Source organism: Uloborus diversus, chromosome 6 (assembly GCF_026930045.1).
Source record: "Uloborus diversus isolate 005 chromosome 6, Udiv.v.3.1, whole genome shotgun sequence".
Taxonomy (NCBI): Eukaryota; Metazoa; Arthropoda; class Arachnida; order Araneae; family Uloboridae; genus Uloborus; species Uloborus diversus.
Window position 1 is genome coordinate 40,480,241 of NC_072736.1, and position 17,045 is coordinate 40,497,285.

Here is a 17,045-nt window from a genome sequence, read left to right on the forward strand (position 1 = left end):
TATTCTACTTTAAAAACCAAACTGACCATCTAAATTTATTTAACTTGAGAAGTTGACAGTCCGCAGAATAGTGCGGTCATTCGCTGATGGTGAGAAAAATTTCCTTTATCTACAAGTTTGTTGGCACTCTCAGCTTCGATGAGATGAAATCTGCCTCCAGCTCGGTTATTCACTACTAATGGTACCCGCACGGCTTTGCTCGTAGTAGAAAATTAAAAGATCATTTGATTGGCCTGTATATTTACAAATAAAGGTTGATGAATTTCTCGCCAATTTGCTATGTTCATTTGCTCACCCATGTTACGGTTCCACATTATGATAACTTGATGATTTACTCGTCCATGTTATCATAATTTACTCGTTAAAATGGTCTTAAAATTGGAAGAGAAAAAAAATCGAGTTTTCGAAAAATCGCTTCGAGGTGCACACCTCCATGCTACAAACTAATTGTGTGTCAAATTTCATGAAAATCAGCCGAACTGTCTAGGCACTATGCGCGTATCAGACATGCAGACATAGATCCAGACTTTCAGCTTTATTAATAGCAAAGAAAGATAAAGACTGAAGAGCTCTAATAAGAACGAAACTGCAGTATCTGGAAGTGATAACTGTGCTATCTGGTATATTGCGTGTGGTTCTGGGCCTTATCCCTGGCTTACGAGTGGTAACTCACTGCTAATAGCTCACTAATATTTTATTAGTGTTATTAGATTTGTGGTATAAATTGGAAGAAACACTCCTGACCTGTGGTACTATATATCACTTCAAAACTATGAATATTTAGTTATTCAAACCCCTCAAAATGAATTATTAACCTGACTGCAAAAAAAAATATTGTAATAAAAGTTGCGCAACTTTAATTTGCAAAATAAAGTTTCTAGATACCTAAAATTCCTCCTCTTTTTCTCCACTGTATCACAAGATTTCTATCATTTGTAATATTTTACAGAAAATTATAATTTAGGAAGATTACTTTAAATAACTTGAAAAATAGCGTACTAACAGTAACTTTCAGAATGATCGAAAAATACAAGTAAGTGTATGTGCAAACTGTAAATGTCGTTTTTTTTTTGATAAAATAAAGATTAGAAAATTGCTTTAATAGCTTTGACGGTAGAGTTCCGCAGTGGGTACTCCAGAATTTTCTTTAATGTCGCGTATACTAAACAAAAGTTTAAGAGCGACATAATTAAGCGCATGTCAAAGGTTGCGGGTTCAATTCCTACCGGTCCCCTGGGTGTCATCTCATTTGTATTTTGCTCTCCTTCAGTGTTATTCTCCTGTATAGTTTTCTTGTGTTGTCTATCTGTAAATAAATAAAGAGATCCAACCTTTGGAGGCAGTGGCACACACTTTTTCCATAGTGCTTGTTCACTATCGACACGACATCAACAGCAATTCAAAGTTATTTTTAATAACTGCACACATTTTTTAAAAATGGCAGTAACAACGGTAATTTGACCTTCCTTTTTTACAGCATTTAACTTCCAGTGCAAAGTTTCTCGGATTATATTTTATACTTAATTGAAACTATGAACGACACTCCTTAACACAAAATATCTAGTACACTATATAATTCATTGTTTTCGTATTTACTATTTACATATTATACTCTTCTATTATTCCTTCTACATTGAATATCTCTTCACGTATTAGAATTTTCCTTTCCGATATGTTCGTCACGAGTTACGTTCTGAGAAGAAAATCCACTCTATGGGCACATCCAATATTTTGTAAGAGACTTGCACAGGAAAAATCTTTCTTTCCTGTCGCCGAACATGATTTATGCTGCTCATATTTTCTTTCCTCTAACCTCAATTCTTCTTTTATGTGCTCTTGAGCATCAAAAAAAAAAAAAAAAAAAGATCTAGGAAAGTTTTCAAACACTTAAAGCAAGCAGTAACTACGTATTGTCCATAAATTAGTGCAGCTTCAAATTATTCATAAAAAGTAGACGTTTTAAACAAGCTCGTCTCACCGTTTAAAAAAGCAATGGGCATCCAAACGATATATATATATATATATATATATATATATATATATATATATATATATATATATATATATATTTATATATATATATATATATATATATATATATATATATATATATATATATATATATATATATATATATATATATATATATATATTAGCTGACCCAGCCTCGCGTTGCTGTGGCGAAGTAGTTGGATTAAAATAAATATTTTACTCAATATTTTGATAGAATCTAATTAATATTTTTAGTAAAGCTTAAAATAGTCTAGCCAATTTTAAAATAAATGATATTGATAATGTACGTGTTAGGCTGAATTAAGTAATTATTGAATTTATTAAGTACTAACTAAATTTTCAATGGTTAAAGCACTATATTTATGCTTAGTAAATTTTGCAAGTATGACTTCGGCTAAAAATAAAAGCAAAATTACTTGAAAGTTATAGTAAATATCGAAACTGATTGTAATATATCAGAAAGTTGTGCACAGTATTCTTGCTTAACCTGTCTTTTGCTAACACGAATAGGTATGATAGCTTTCCCACTCGTGAGTAGGCGATAGATACAGGGTGTCCTAAAAAGACTGAATGTTTTCAAAAATTTATAACAGGAAAATGGTTACTGATAAAAAAATAAATTTTTGCAGAAAATTCATGTGGGGGGACGTAAGTTTCGTCCCGCAGAGCTCCAAAGTTTAGTTCAAAAGTTTTTCAAAAGATGGCGCTGCAGATAGCAAGCCTCTAAGTCAAAAAAAAATATATATTGGAATTCACCAATTTTTCCTCCAATTGCGACATGTGGTTGTAGCTGGCGGCAGATATTTTGAAAATATTGTTGCGAAATTTTATTTATTAGAAACATTTTTCGAAAAACTATGATGTAATTTTCTGTCTCTCTTTGATTTGCGGTCTTACATCTGCTGCGCCATCTACTGGAAAGTTCTTGAACTAAGTTTTGGAACTTTGGAGCACAAAACTTACGACCAACCATATGAATTTTCTGCCAAAATATTTTTTTTTATTGATTAAAATAAATATTTTACTCAATATTTTGATAGAATCTAATTAATATTTTTAGTAAAGCTTAAAATAGTCTAGCCAATTTTAAAATAAATGATATTGATAATGTACGTGTTAGGCTGAATTAAGTAATTATTGAATTTATTAAGTACTAACTAAATTTTCACTATATTTATGCTTAGTAAATTTTGCAAGTATGACTTCGGCTAAAAATAAAAGCAAAATTACTTGAAAGTTATAGTAAATATCGAAACTGATTGTAATATATCAGAAAGTTGTGCACAGTATTCTTGCTTAACCTGTCTTTTTCTAACACGAATAGGAATTTCAGTTGGAATGTTTACGGCTTTGTTTTCATCGACAACTGTATAGCCTTGCTTAGCATAGACGGTCAGCACAATCTGATTATGATTTTTTTTTCAGCTGTCAGTAATGGCTCATTATTTACAATAATTGTAGCTAAGACAGCGCCATTGCACCGTTTTTTCTCGTTAACCATTTTATTGTCATGAATTTTTGAAAACAGTCAGTCTTTTTCTGGACACCGTGTAGTTGCCCATGAGAGAAACATGCATGTTTCAAGTCCAAACCGAAAGTAGACATTGTTTGTTCTTGAGATCTATTTATGGTCTTATCAAAAGCTAAACAAATCGGAAATTGAAGCCTTCCAAATGTGTTTGAATATTATGACGCTATTAATCGCTGACGTGGAAACACAAAAATTTCTCCTTTAAACTTTCCGTCAAAATTGTTGAAATTTTAATGATGAAATGTGTACCACGTTGCATAATCCAAGTGGATTTAAACTGTGAAAAAGAATAATTGGTGAACGAATTTTCAACCAAAAATCTTCTAGTAGTATTCCTGGTATATCTAGAAAATTTGAAAATTCAGTTGGAATGTTTACGGCTTTGTTTTCATCGACAACTGTATAGCCTTGCTTAGCATAGACGGTCAGCACAATCTGATTATGATTTTTTTTTTCAGCTGTCAGTAATGGCTCATTATTTACAATAATTGTAGCTAAGACAGCGCCATTGCACCGTTTTTTCTCGTTGCAAATCAGTGTCAACTAAGTCGGTGACCAATCGATCAGGTGATATTACACCATAATAACTAAACAACAAATTTGAACTTGAAATGTATGAATCTTCAATCAACACTAAAGCTTCATTATACATCTTTAGTGTAAAATCTAGATTTGGACATCGGTATATTTGTTTAACTCTATGGAGTACATCTTCAATTATAAAATTTATATAGTTTCTCCACAGAAATGATGATTGTGTTGGATATTATGTGGTGAAAATTATCTTAAACAAATGACGAATACTGTTTCCCGTTATGCAAAACCTGCATTAGAAAATGCAACTCCCAATGACGGTGTGCTACCAATAATTACAATTCGCGAAATGCATCGTGATACGTATTAAACACTCGACAATTAACGATCCGCAAATATTCCCGTCTTTTAGGCAATGTTTAACGAAAATAAATGCAAAAACTACATTCGCTTTGTTTTGGATGCACAGTTTTGTTTTGGATGGAGCTTCGGTCCCAATGTGTAGGCTTTAATTTTTAATTATGCCCGAGATTGATGAATGTTGTGTTCTTTGTTTGCGTGGCTTCCATGGTTTTTTTTAATTTTATTCAACACTGTAAAAACAATTATGAAACGTCCGTGAAAAATAATGGGCGCGAATACGCCCAATTTCTTCCAGTAACATATCTTAGAAAAAAATAGGAGCGTATTCCACTAAAAGTCAGAAACCTTCCTAAAATTATCCTAAAGTCTTTCTGAAGAATTCCGAAACCTCTCCGATTCGAGACAATCATTTCTCCAAAACCTTTAGAGAGAAACGAAGTTAGATTAAATATAATAGCCTTGGCACATTTTTCGACTCACCAAGAAAGTACCAAAAGCATTATCGCAACCATAGCCACTGCTAGAAGGACATTCAAGCACGCACAAACAATTCTACTTGCTTGTTACTCTTAGAAAGTTACGGAATCCAGAGACCCCTTTCCTCCCATTGGGAGTTATGTCAATATGTACGGACCACGATGACGGTAATAAGGTCAGTTCATCACTAACATTCATTAACCTTCCTGGAATTATCCTGGAATCTTTGAAGAATTTAGTACTATTCCAGGCTAAAAGCCAGTCGCGTTGCTGGACCTTCAGAAAAAGATTAGGTAAGTTGAATAGAAAGCTTGACACCTCTCTACTTTTCTAAGAAAGCTCCAACACTAATGCCGCAAGCATTGTAAAAGGTAAGACAGGCTTGCGCGCAAGTATCATGGTCTAATTCGTCTGCGATTCCTCAAAGCTACGGAAACCAGAGGCTCATTCACTCTCATTGAGAGTTTAGTCAATGTAGATTGAACATAATCGAACTGAAGCCGTTACACTTAATAAATACACTCGAGTTAATCTTTAAACTGGAAATTAAAAATATTTCGCAAAAGTGAGTAGTCTGCATTCATGACGTTTGTAGCAATTCAGGAAACGTTTTGAAGCAGATACTTCATTTCCAAAAAAAATTGTTGAGAACCTGTGAAATCCCAACATGTTCCACGGAAATAATCAGTGACATGTCGGATTTGTTTACAGTGTATGTAAAATAGCGTGAAACATTGGTAAATAATTTATTTCTGAGAATTAGGTTTTTGACAATGTAAAAAAAAAAGAGGGTCGTTATTTGGTGGTTCAAGTGCTCTCCGTAGAAAATATCTTCGGTAAAATATACTCGTTGATCGTTTTCAAGATGTACTGCAAGATGCTATACAGAAAGTTATCTTTCATATACGGGTAAGCCAGATAGCTTCGTTGTTGTTTTTATCTCCACTCATCGGTCATCCTGTTTTTTCATGCCTCTAACTTCAAAAGTTACCTAATAAGGACATTTAATAGCGTATTTGACGAAGTATTTAATTTAGTTCACGGAACAGCAAAACTCGGCATTTATATGAGCGTCATACGTTTTTAAAAGCAGTGGTGAGTATAGAACTACCCGCTGCTTATCAATTTTAACTTGATTCGTAGAATTTGACATTTAAATTGAAAAGTGTGGCCTCTATATCTTCCTTTCTACGGCGATATTGTTGATAACCAACAATATCCGTAACATAGTATCATTTGTAAATTTTAATTAACTTAAGAATAAAATTTTTGAGGATGAATCAACTTACAGCGCCATCTATTAAGAATTTACAGAACCAAACAATCAATACACATAATTAATGTATAATAAACATTTTATTTACAATAAAAAAATATAAAATCCACCCTTTCTTTTAAGTTGGACCAAATTACAGATACGTATGAAATTTAATAAAAATCGGTTTAGTAGTTTCTGAGTTTACCGCGAACAAACATCGTGACACGATATATATATATATATATATATATATATATATATATATATATATATATATATATATATATATATATATATATATATATATATATATATATATAGCCCATTTAGGAACACTTACTTGGTTTAGAGTTTAACAAATCGCGTTTAATATGCATTCTTAAGAGGAAATATCTACTAATACGGGATACACACAAACATATGTTTTGTTTCCTTAACTTTACTTCTTTAAAAACGCAAAAACATCATCGTTCATCGTCGGTCGAAAAAGCTGTGGCAAGGCTGTTACAGCATTAAACGATGGTTGAAGGTAAATTAAGATCCATTGTCTACTTCATCAATAGATTCATCATGTCGGGGGGGGGGGGGGGGGAGTGCCACCGCTAAGATTCTCAGGTCTAACTTATTATGTTTTTTTCCTACGGGATTTTGATAATTACCAAGTTCTTGTGCTTCTATTGCACCAAGTCCTGGGGAAATGGGGACTACTATGAAGCAAAAAATAACTAAACGCGTACTCAATATTGTTGCTTCCTTCAGTCAAAAGAACTACTTTTTTAGTCACTGAATCGTTGCCAGCACTCGTGAGTAAAGATGCGAATTAAATATGTCACTTGGTGAATGGCATTTCATCATTTGTGATGTCATCGGCAGAAGCGCAAACAATGAAAGCGCATCGATTAAAATATTTTTTGAAAAATATTAAACTTAGTCAAATTATTTGGTAAACAGGCAGATTCTATGTTTTTAAGCATGCTCTTTCAGAAAAAAATACTTTTGAAATTTTGGAAACAACCCCATTCCAAAATTTTGCAAGAACTAGGATACTTTATTAAAATCTATCACATGACCTGACACCTCGCATACAGTTACGCCCGCCAATTATGTGGAATTGGCAATTGTTTAAATAAGACGAATCTATCTGATCATAGGGCAAAGTAAAAAATTTGAGACTAGTGTTCCGCTCATTTGAATGTAACTTTGCATAAATTAGAGGGTAACGTATATGTGCAATCCCTGAAAACTAATAGATGTGTCCATTTTCACCTGTAAACCGGATTTTTGCCTTTCCATCTCATCAGTGTTCAGACTGTACAACATCTATAGAAACTAGGATCACTATAGTTACGCTAAAACCTTAATTTACTAAAATTAAGTAAAAATCAAGTTCGCAGGTGTGCTTTTCTGTTGTCCTTTTCAGTATAGAATACCATTTTTTTTTGTTTCCTGATATTTTTGTAATAATTTAATAGAAACTATGAAATTACAAACTTTTATATGCATCGAGTTATTTGTTTTATCTGAAGCAATAAAAATAAAACAATCAGACCAATTTTCTTTAAGTCCTGAGATAGCTCACATTTAAAGGCAATCGTGCTTTTTGCAATTTTCATAATTAATTTTTGGTGCCACAATTAAACTGAAATTTAAGATTTTAAGTATAGAAAATTCTGTTACAACTAATAAGCCAGGAAATATAGTACAGGTCCCGTTATTAAGTCAAAAAATATTTTTATTAAAGCAGATAAATGCATTTATGGAAATGTTTCTATAAAGATTTTCGTTCTAGAAAAGAATTGAGGCAGTGAGAAGCAAAGGAACGTAAGTGGCAAAATTAAAAATTTGGAGATGACCAGTACAAATGGTAGGTAAACCCCTCGTCTCTCTTGGGGCAAGATATAGCACTAGTAGCCCTGGTAGGTGCTGCTGTACAGCATGATTTGGAAGAAAAAAATCAATGAAAGCCTGCTAGGACGTTATATTTATAGTCGTTTTACTCAAAACTTGAAAATGTCCACTTATATCCCTTTGCTTCTCACTGCCTCAATTAATGTTGAGTGATGTTTAATAATTTGCTATTTTGCTTCATGTTTGACTAGCACTGTGTGTATCGTAATACAAATGAAGTTTAATTGGTTTTAAATAACATAATTAAGATGTATGAACAATTTCGATCGTTTTCCAAAGTGAGATTTTCAATGTAATGCATGATTTTCAGAAATAGAATTCTTAATTTCGTCTAGTTTCACATTATAATTAATGACCTGTATAGTTAAAAGTTCTTCTTTGAGATTATTTAATATGATTAAATATTAATAGCTACAAGACATTCCACTATTTTTTGAGAACTATGATTATCGTTGACGGTATATTCATATAAGTAATTTGACTGAAAAGTCTTAAGAATTCACCATAATTTAACTGTGTTTTCATGTCAGTTTTCTCTCAAGGGAACACCTTAATCATCAATCACTGATATTCTTCAGGAATTAGTGTCATGCTGCCAAAAATATAGTAAACTAAAACATGCATTAAGATTATGGAAAGTTTTGCTTTAGTATCTCATAGCAGACTTAAACTATATTTAAGCAGGCAACACGTTGAACTACATTTTTGAAATTGTTTTGTGGAATAAAACTATAACCAATACTTCAAAATTTAAGGTTAAACAACTAATAAAAATAATTAAAGAGCCAGTGTTTTTAACTTTTAATGCTGTTAACCAAAAACAAAATTATGGCGCTTTCTTATTTTTATTTAATGTTTGATACATTTATAATAAAAAATAATGTCATAAGGAGAATAAACATAACATTTTAATGTTGATTTTGTTTTTGAAACTAATTTAGTTTTCTACTTTGAAACATTTGCATAGCATTGAAATTGAGTTTTTAGCGTTTAAAATACTAAAAACAAACGAATAAACAAAAAATAAAAAAACAAAAATGTCAGTAGGCTTAAATATTTTTTTAAACGCAGACTACAGTGCTAGCCAAATTGCTAGACTAAAGAGTTTTTTGTTTGTTTGTTTGTTTGTTTTTTGTACGCAATTTTTACTAAAATGCTATTTATTTTATTGTTAAAGTGCAGTAACATATTGTACACTGATTATTACGTTATTTTAGCATAATTTAATGTTTGCAGGTGGCAGCACTGTCTGCTTTGTTTATGTTCTTTGTTTATCTACTTACCAGGAACACAACCTCAATCAGCTGAAACAGTTCACTAGTTCTTTTTATTGGTGTGTTCTGTTATATTTAAAGTTAGTTTTAGGTAATTAGTGAGTATGTTTATGTGAGTATATATAATAGTGAGTAGGAAAGTTTCTTACCTTCTTTTTTAAAAAGATAAGAATTGGTGTAAACCTTGTGAAAAGTATGCCAAAAATACTTAAAATCCTCATTAAGAACAAGGGAATGAAATACTCAATATTAGATAATTATTTCACTGCTCGTTAATATGTCTATAGTTACGTAAACAAAAAAGAATTTGCTTTTAAAACAGTCTTAGTCTAATAATTTGGCAAGCACTGTAATTTTAATGTTAAGGGAACAACTGCCTTTGAACACAGTATGTCTAATTTAATCCCTTTTATTTGCGCTTATTTTTGTTGCTTGTGTTTTAACATTTGCTTTTCATATCGAAAGCAAAAGTTTTTACTTTTTACCAATTTCAAAATTCCTTATAATTCTTATAATGTTAGTATTTAAAATCTAAGCTTGAGTACTAAATTTTATTTTTGAAAATTAATATTTCAAGCGTAATTATGTGTTTTGAAGATGGTCTATGAAAGCAAAATTTTTATAAATTCAGAGACATATTAAGTTGTAAAAACAAAAAGTAGTCAAAGAAATACCTTTAATAAAATGTCACTTTACAGTTTCAACGAAAAGATTGTCAGACGATTTGATTGTCAAATACGTGTTTTCTCCGAAAAAAACTTTGAACCAGTCGACCTTTGATGACACAACATTGAATTTCTTACATCATTTTTGGGGAGAGTATTTTTTTTTTCTTTTTTTGCTTTTACATCATTTTCTAAAGGTAAAACTGTACCCAATTTTAGCGCTCAATTTGGTTAAATGCATAAACAATTTTGAGATTAATATTTAATTTACAAATAAATCATTATGATTAAATTTAATTTTATATTTTTAGTAGTTTGCTGTTGTCTCCTGTTTTTAAATGAATGAAAACAAGCAGATAAAACAATTTTATTTTCTTTTTTCCGTATTAAGATTTTATTTTTCAAAGGTTTGATAACTCTTTAACTAAAGAAGAAAATGATTTTTTGAAACTCGTTTAGCTTTAGTATATAACGTTAAACTATTTTCCTTCGTAGTTAATCATTTACTTCTACTTAAAAAAAAGAACTTCACAGTACTTTTCACCTACAAGCATGATTTTTTTTTCTTTATCGAAATAATGAAAGGAGATGCGTCTATTATCTAAATACTTTTATAAAACACCTTAGTTCTAAATGAGAGCAAACAAAACAAAACTAGAGAAGTATTAGTTTTATTAAAGTTAAGAAGTTTGTTCTAATAATGGTTCCTCTCTTGAAACAATAAACGACATTATTTTTAGATTAAAAAGCATCTTAGTAGAACAATTTACTCTATTACTACTAAAAGAAATATTTATTTGAGAGATACGTATTATTACCCATTACAACACATTGATGAAAAATAGTTTTGATTTAGAGAAAACAAGCTTTTATACTTGTTTATTTATCATCAAAAATATTTTGGAGTGTTGTTGATTTGATATAATCACTTATATATTTGTGTTTTTCATTTTTATACTAACACTAATAAGCAGAGAAAATACTTATTGATGTCAATATCATTCTAAAGTGTTGTATAATGTCCGTCTTCGACTTTTAGTTGGTTTTACCTCTATTAATATTTAACATTATCAATCAGCATTTTATTTTCAACTTTAGGTACCCGCACGGCTTTTCCCGTAGTGGAAAATGAAAAAGACCTTTTTTTCGCCTATATATTTACAAATACTGGATGATGAATTTCTTGCTAATTTGTTATGTCTATGTTACGGTAATTTGCTCGTTCATGTTATGATAATTTGCTGAGTAAAATGTTCTTAAAATTGGAATAGATAATGCACAAAATTGAATTTTTGAAAAATCGCTTCGAGGTGTACACCCCATGCTACGAAATAAGTTTGTGCCAAATTTCATGAAAATCGGCAGAGACGGTCTAGACCAGTGGTTCACAACCTTTTTCACGTTACAACCCCCTTTTCACCAACGAAGCAACCCGTGACCCCCGTATTTAGTCCCCCATATATAGTTTTATGTGTCTGTGTGTGCGTCTGTGAGTGTATCGTGCGTATGCGCACATAGCACATATTTTGCATGATGACTCAAGTTGCTTGAGGTATTTGATTTGAGCTTAATCTTTTTTTTTTTTGTCTACAATAACTGCAGAAATAAAAATATTATAGTCTCGATAATATTAAACGTACATTTTGGAAGTTTCGAAATTGTTGCGTCCTAGCAGAGTCGAATGCAGGATTTTGTTTTCGGAGGAGCAGAGGTCATAAAGATATAGTCTCAGTGGTCTCCAACTTTTATTGGAGCGAATGATTGCATTTTCTTTTAACAAGGCCGTCGTGAGGTCAAAAATTGTGAGGAGGGCATTTGAAAGACCCCCAATTTTTATCAAACGCATATATAGCAAGAGAGCGAAAAGAGTCCAGATTTATTTTTGGAGGGGGGGGGGAGGTGTTGTTGCTGTCGTATTAGCAGTCAAATTAAGATAATTGCGTAATATAAGCGGAGAAAGAGAATTAAGAATACGAATCTACAGTCGTAAGTATAATATTGCCGATGATCCTCCCCCGGAAACCGTTAGAAATTGTTAGAAATAGTTCTAAAATTTCAGTTTACACGATCCCTAATGGTATTCGGAGGAGGAGAGGTTCGGGAAATTTTATAAAAATGACTCAAGCTCGGAGACTGTTTTTGAAATTTCACGAAGTTGAAGTCCTGAAAATGAAGTTTTAAACAATGTTTAACGATGGGGAAGGGGAGATGGCACGGGAATGCACTGTAATTTTTTGAAAATGAAAATGATATGTCCTAAATAAGCTCAGTTGTAGATTACCTTTGTTGAAATTAAGGGAAAAGAAGGGGTTCCGGCGACTTTTCCCCGGAAAAATTTTGAATTTGAGGTTCAAAAAACACAATCATAGGCCATCTTTGTAAACGTTAGGAAAAAGGTTTGGGTTTGGAGCCCCTCCCCCTCCGTCCGGAATGTTTCGGAATTGAAGATTCCCCCCCCCCCAAAAAAAAAAAAAAAAATTAGACGAGTTTTAATGATGCAAGGGGAGAGAGGATTTCAGGTACTCCCAAGGACATTTTGTGAAATTTAAGTCCAAAACACAGAATAGTAGGTTATCTTGATGACAAGGGTAAATATTCGGAGATCCTCATCAGGAATATTTCTTAAATTTAAATATACAAACTGTATATTGATAATTCAAACAAATAATTAAGTTCAGCTAAAGTAATGCAATAATCCTGGGGAAAAAAGTTAAATATTTTAAAAAATATTTGCTGTTTTGCAACATCAGTTAGTTACCCTTAAAATTTCATACGGTACATTTTAGTTTTATTTTGAGCATTGGTAAAAAAAAAATCGTATACCTACTGATGCAGGTAGAAAAATATATACAAGAGCTACTCATTCTAGTACTTACGGCGATTCTTCTGCAAAGCCAAGATAACATTTTCAATATCCTTGTATTCACACAAAAAAATACGTTCTTTCTTATCTCCTTTCAAAAAACCTCCTACGTAATAAAGACGTTTTATTAGTTCTTTATCTCACTGCTACTATTCAGACGGCCCGGTGAACCTTTTACCCTTAAGCCCCTAAGCTAAGTGATTTAGAATAATGCATCATACAAGGCCATGACAGATAACTCCAATATAACTTTCATGGGATTCAAGTAAAGAGTAGACGAGTGTGGGCTGCATTCTATTTCTGCTTCACTTAGTGTTTAGGAAATTCTGTGTTTCCAGATGGGAAACTGTGTATTTCTCTTTCATTTTATGTTGCAGTAAATATTGCTGGAAATCCAATAGATGGGATTAAATTATCTGATTTGGTGAATGGAGGAGGATACGTCGAATTGCCTGATAAGAGCTTTAGTATGTAGTAATTCCAGCCTACACGGTGTATCTTTCCATAAATGAAAACCTAACAAAAGTAAACATTTTCGAAGATCATTTTTCTTCATCGATGTAATGTAAAAGTAGTGTTTGCTGTGTACAAAATAATAGTAATAATATCAATAATAATATAGTATGGTAATAATAATAACAAAGTAGCAATGATAACAAAAGTATTAAATAATAATTACAATAATAATACATTCAAGCCCGCTTATTGGAATATCGGTTGAAAGAATATCCAGTTTAATGTAATACATTTTGAATATACCAAACCGTTGATGTCTATTTTTTTAATCCCGTTTATTGTAGTATCCCGCTTATTAGAATACTTTTTCGTGGAAAATTGTCCTTTCCATTAATACTAGAAGGGCGGAACATTTTCTCCCCCTAGAACGCCGACTGGTGTCATTTCGACACTGGGCAAAACTATAGTGCCTAGAAAGAGTAGTGTGCCGATCGACGGGGAAAAAGTGAGGTCAGATCTGAGGAAAATCCAGATGGCGCAGCGCTCGAGGAGTACGTTATGCTCCTCAATCAGACTCGTTTTAAATCAGCGATTGCATGCTGATATCGCAGTTTAAAAGCCCCGTTTTTCGGATTGAACTTATTTCTGCGCATAACACAATTTCTGTAATAAGTGCTAATTGTTACATGGGTGTTCATTTATTTTTTGAAGCATATAAAATTACCTTATGCTAATTTATCTTCAATGAAAATAGTGGACTATAAGGGGTCATTCATTAAATACGTGAGAAATTGGTAAATTCAATCCCTCGACAAGTGTTTAAATTTGCCACTTTTCTTAAAATTTCGGGAGTCTTAAATGCCTTTTATCTCGATAAAAAGGGGGAGTAATAATAATAATTTTCAATTTTGTACAGGATTTTAAAAGGCTGAAATTCAAGATTTTTTTTTTATTTTTTTTAATATAACTTACGTGCTTGTTGATTCCGTGTGTCCGAAAGTCTTATGGTCGGTCGCTAACAGTTACCAGGAGTAGCGTTGCTGGAGATTTCCAACCTATTCTCCAGACCTATAAACCGTAGAGATGGTGCTACCATATACCGTGCCCAAGTCGGGCTCTTTCTCATTTAGGGGCCTCATTGACTCAGGAGTCGCTCCATTCTGCTTTAAACTCATGCTGGCTACATGAATGGGGCTTGAGTCTCCCACGTGGCATTAAAAACAACAACAAACTGCGCCCTAAGCCATCTCGATTGATAATACATTTGCCTTAAAATATAAGTATCAAATTTTCAGAGTCAATTGTGTAAAATTTTGTTTTGAAAACATCCTTGTCTTTGTATGTACTTCAATAATGATCTTTTTATCGTCAATATTATTTTCAATATAATTTTCATTAAATACAAAAACTACAATATTTGGAGATTTTTTAAATTTTATACAAACCCAATATTCGTTAGGCAAATTAATATGAACAATTTCATTTATAATAGATTTATACGTGGTTATTTCAGTTTCATCTGCGGAAAGATCAAGTTTTATTGTTTTCAAACAGGGAACATTTTTTCTAACTGCATAATTCCTGTTGGACCTTTTGTTTGGAAATTTTTTAGTAAAATATGTTGGCAGATTTGGGGAAATTGTCGGAATTGCCTCTTCTTTCAAAAAAGGTTTTCCCCGAGGAATCAAAACTTCCTCACCATTTATAATATGCAAAAAATGCGTTTCAATAAAATGTTTTTCAAAATGCAGAGCACAAATTCAGCAATATTTATCAAAAACTGTACCTAACCTTGGAATTAACGAATTCCACTTCAGTTTTTCTTCATCTGCTGGAGCTTTCAAAAGCGTAACTTTTTCCTTGAATGGAATATTTTGTATCCACCCTAGTACGAAACAAGATGAAGCTTTATTTCTTCTAATGTTCAACTTTGATGCCTTCATTAAAAGCTTTAAACGCTATTTCATGAAATATTCACGAAATAAAGGTAAAAAAGAGAAACTCGGAACTAAATTATAACAAAATACCGCGTCTACTAATGTAAACACCGCGAAATTGAACGTGCACCTCGACTGCACTGCCCTCTAGCGGTTTTCATACAATTTGTGGTCAAGAATCTCGGGGGAAAAAACGCCTGTCGGCACACTACTCTTTCTAGGCACTATAGCAAAACTAAGTGAGATATTCGAACAAAATAAATGCAATTTTCGTTTTAGTATCTTTTTAATTTATGAATGGTAATAAAATAATAAAATGACATCCAGTTTATTGATAAACGAATTATTACATCTATAGGAAAAACAACAATTATGCAGAATATTTTTCAGAAAAACTTACCTTCATCATGTGCATTAAACACCGAGATAATTTATATGTTTGGTGCATTTTCCACACACTACTCTTTTACCGCTTTTACAGGAAAAATATATTTGGTCACCATCATTTCCATTACATTTTTTACCTGACATTTTTTGCGCTTTGGTGAGTTTTATTTTGAAATTTATGTTCATTCCTTCTCGTTTTTCCTGCGAATTATTGATATATTCTCTTCGCATTTCGCCCTTTTAGCCTTTTTGCGAGACATTTTTAAATTTTCAAACTATAATAATATAAAACTCTCAAATAAAAAGCATAATAAATAATTCAAAGAGCTGCCAACACAAATGCAAGAGCATTAACTATCTCAGCAAAAAAGCAAATCCAAAAGCCATATGACATCAGAAACTATCGCGTGATAAGCAGGTGTGAAAGATTAAAATTTGCTTGCAGGCACTGGTGACATTAATACTCTGATTCTTATTATAGAACTGCTGTTAAAAAAATAAATTGAGTATATTGGAGATAAAATAATTGCAGTGTCAAATTGACACCACACCGACGTTCTAGGTAAATTCACCCATAAAATTAATTTTTAAAAAGCTAATTTCTCATAACTTTGTGCGTGAGTTTTCCTGACATATTAAATAAATGTCACAAAAAGTCGTATGGATCCCGTGCAAATTTTACATTTTGCACAACTTTTAAAATACTGAGGTATCAAAATGACACCTCTCGGCTTTCTAGTGTTAAGTGGGCTCAACTGTAATTATAATAAGAATAACAATAATAATAAGAAGAATGATAATAAGAATAATAATTATAATAATAATAATAATAATTAAACTAATAAATAAACTTGTTTATTATCTGGCAGTTTTCGTAATCTAGGTTTACAACATAGTTTCTGGACATTTTTTTTTTCCATTTCTAAAATTTTCTTTAACTTTCTTTTTCTCTTTTCGACCTTTCATGTTTTATAGTTGAGAATTTCATGTTTCTAAAAATATAGTTTTGTATGAATTTCAAACTATATCTTTGGATTCTTTAGTCACACTTATTACCATACGAAAAGATCTGTACTAAATTGGAAAACTTTAAAAGTTATACCTTAATACATAAACCATGTAATATTAAATAAAACATACTATTGAAAAATAGAAAAATAAAATCTTTAAAAAAAAAACATTGATTTTTAAGCTTCCAAATGAAAATCATATTCTAAATGACTTCAACTGAAAATTTGTGGCATCAAACGGTTTAAAGAATAATCGTTTCTGATTACTGTATTTGCGGAATCGAACTTAAAAAGTGTTCCAAATTTATAATTTATAAGTACGAGTATAAAAAATACATAGTCCAAACAAATAAACAGTTTCTGTTTAAT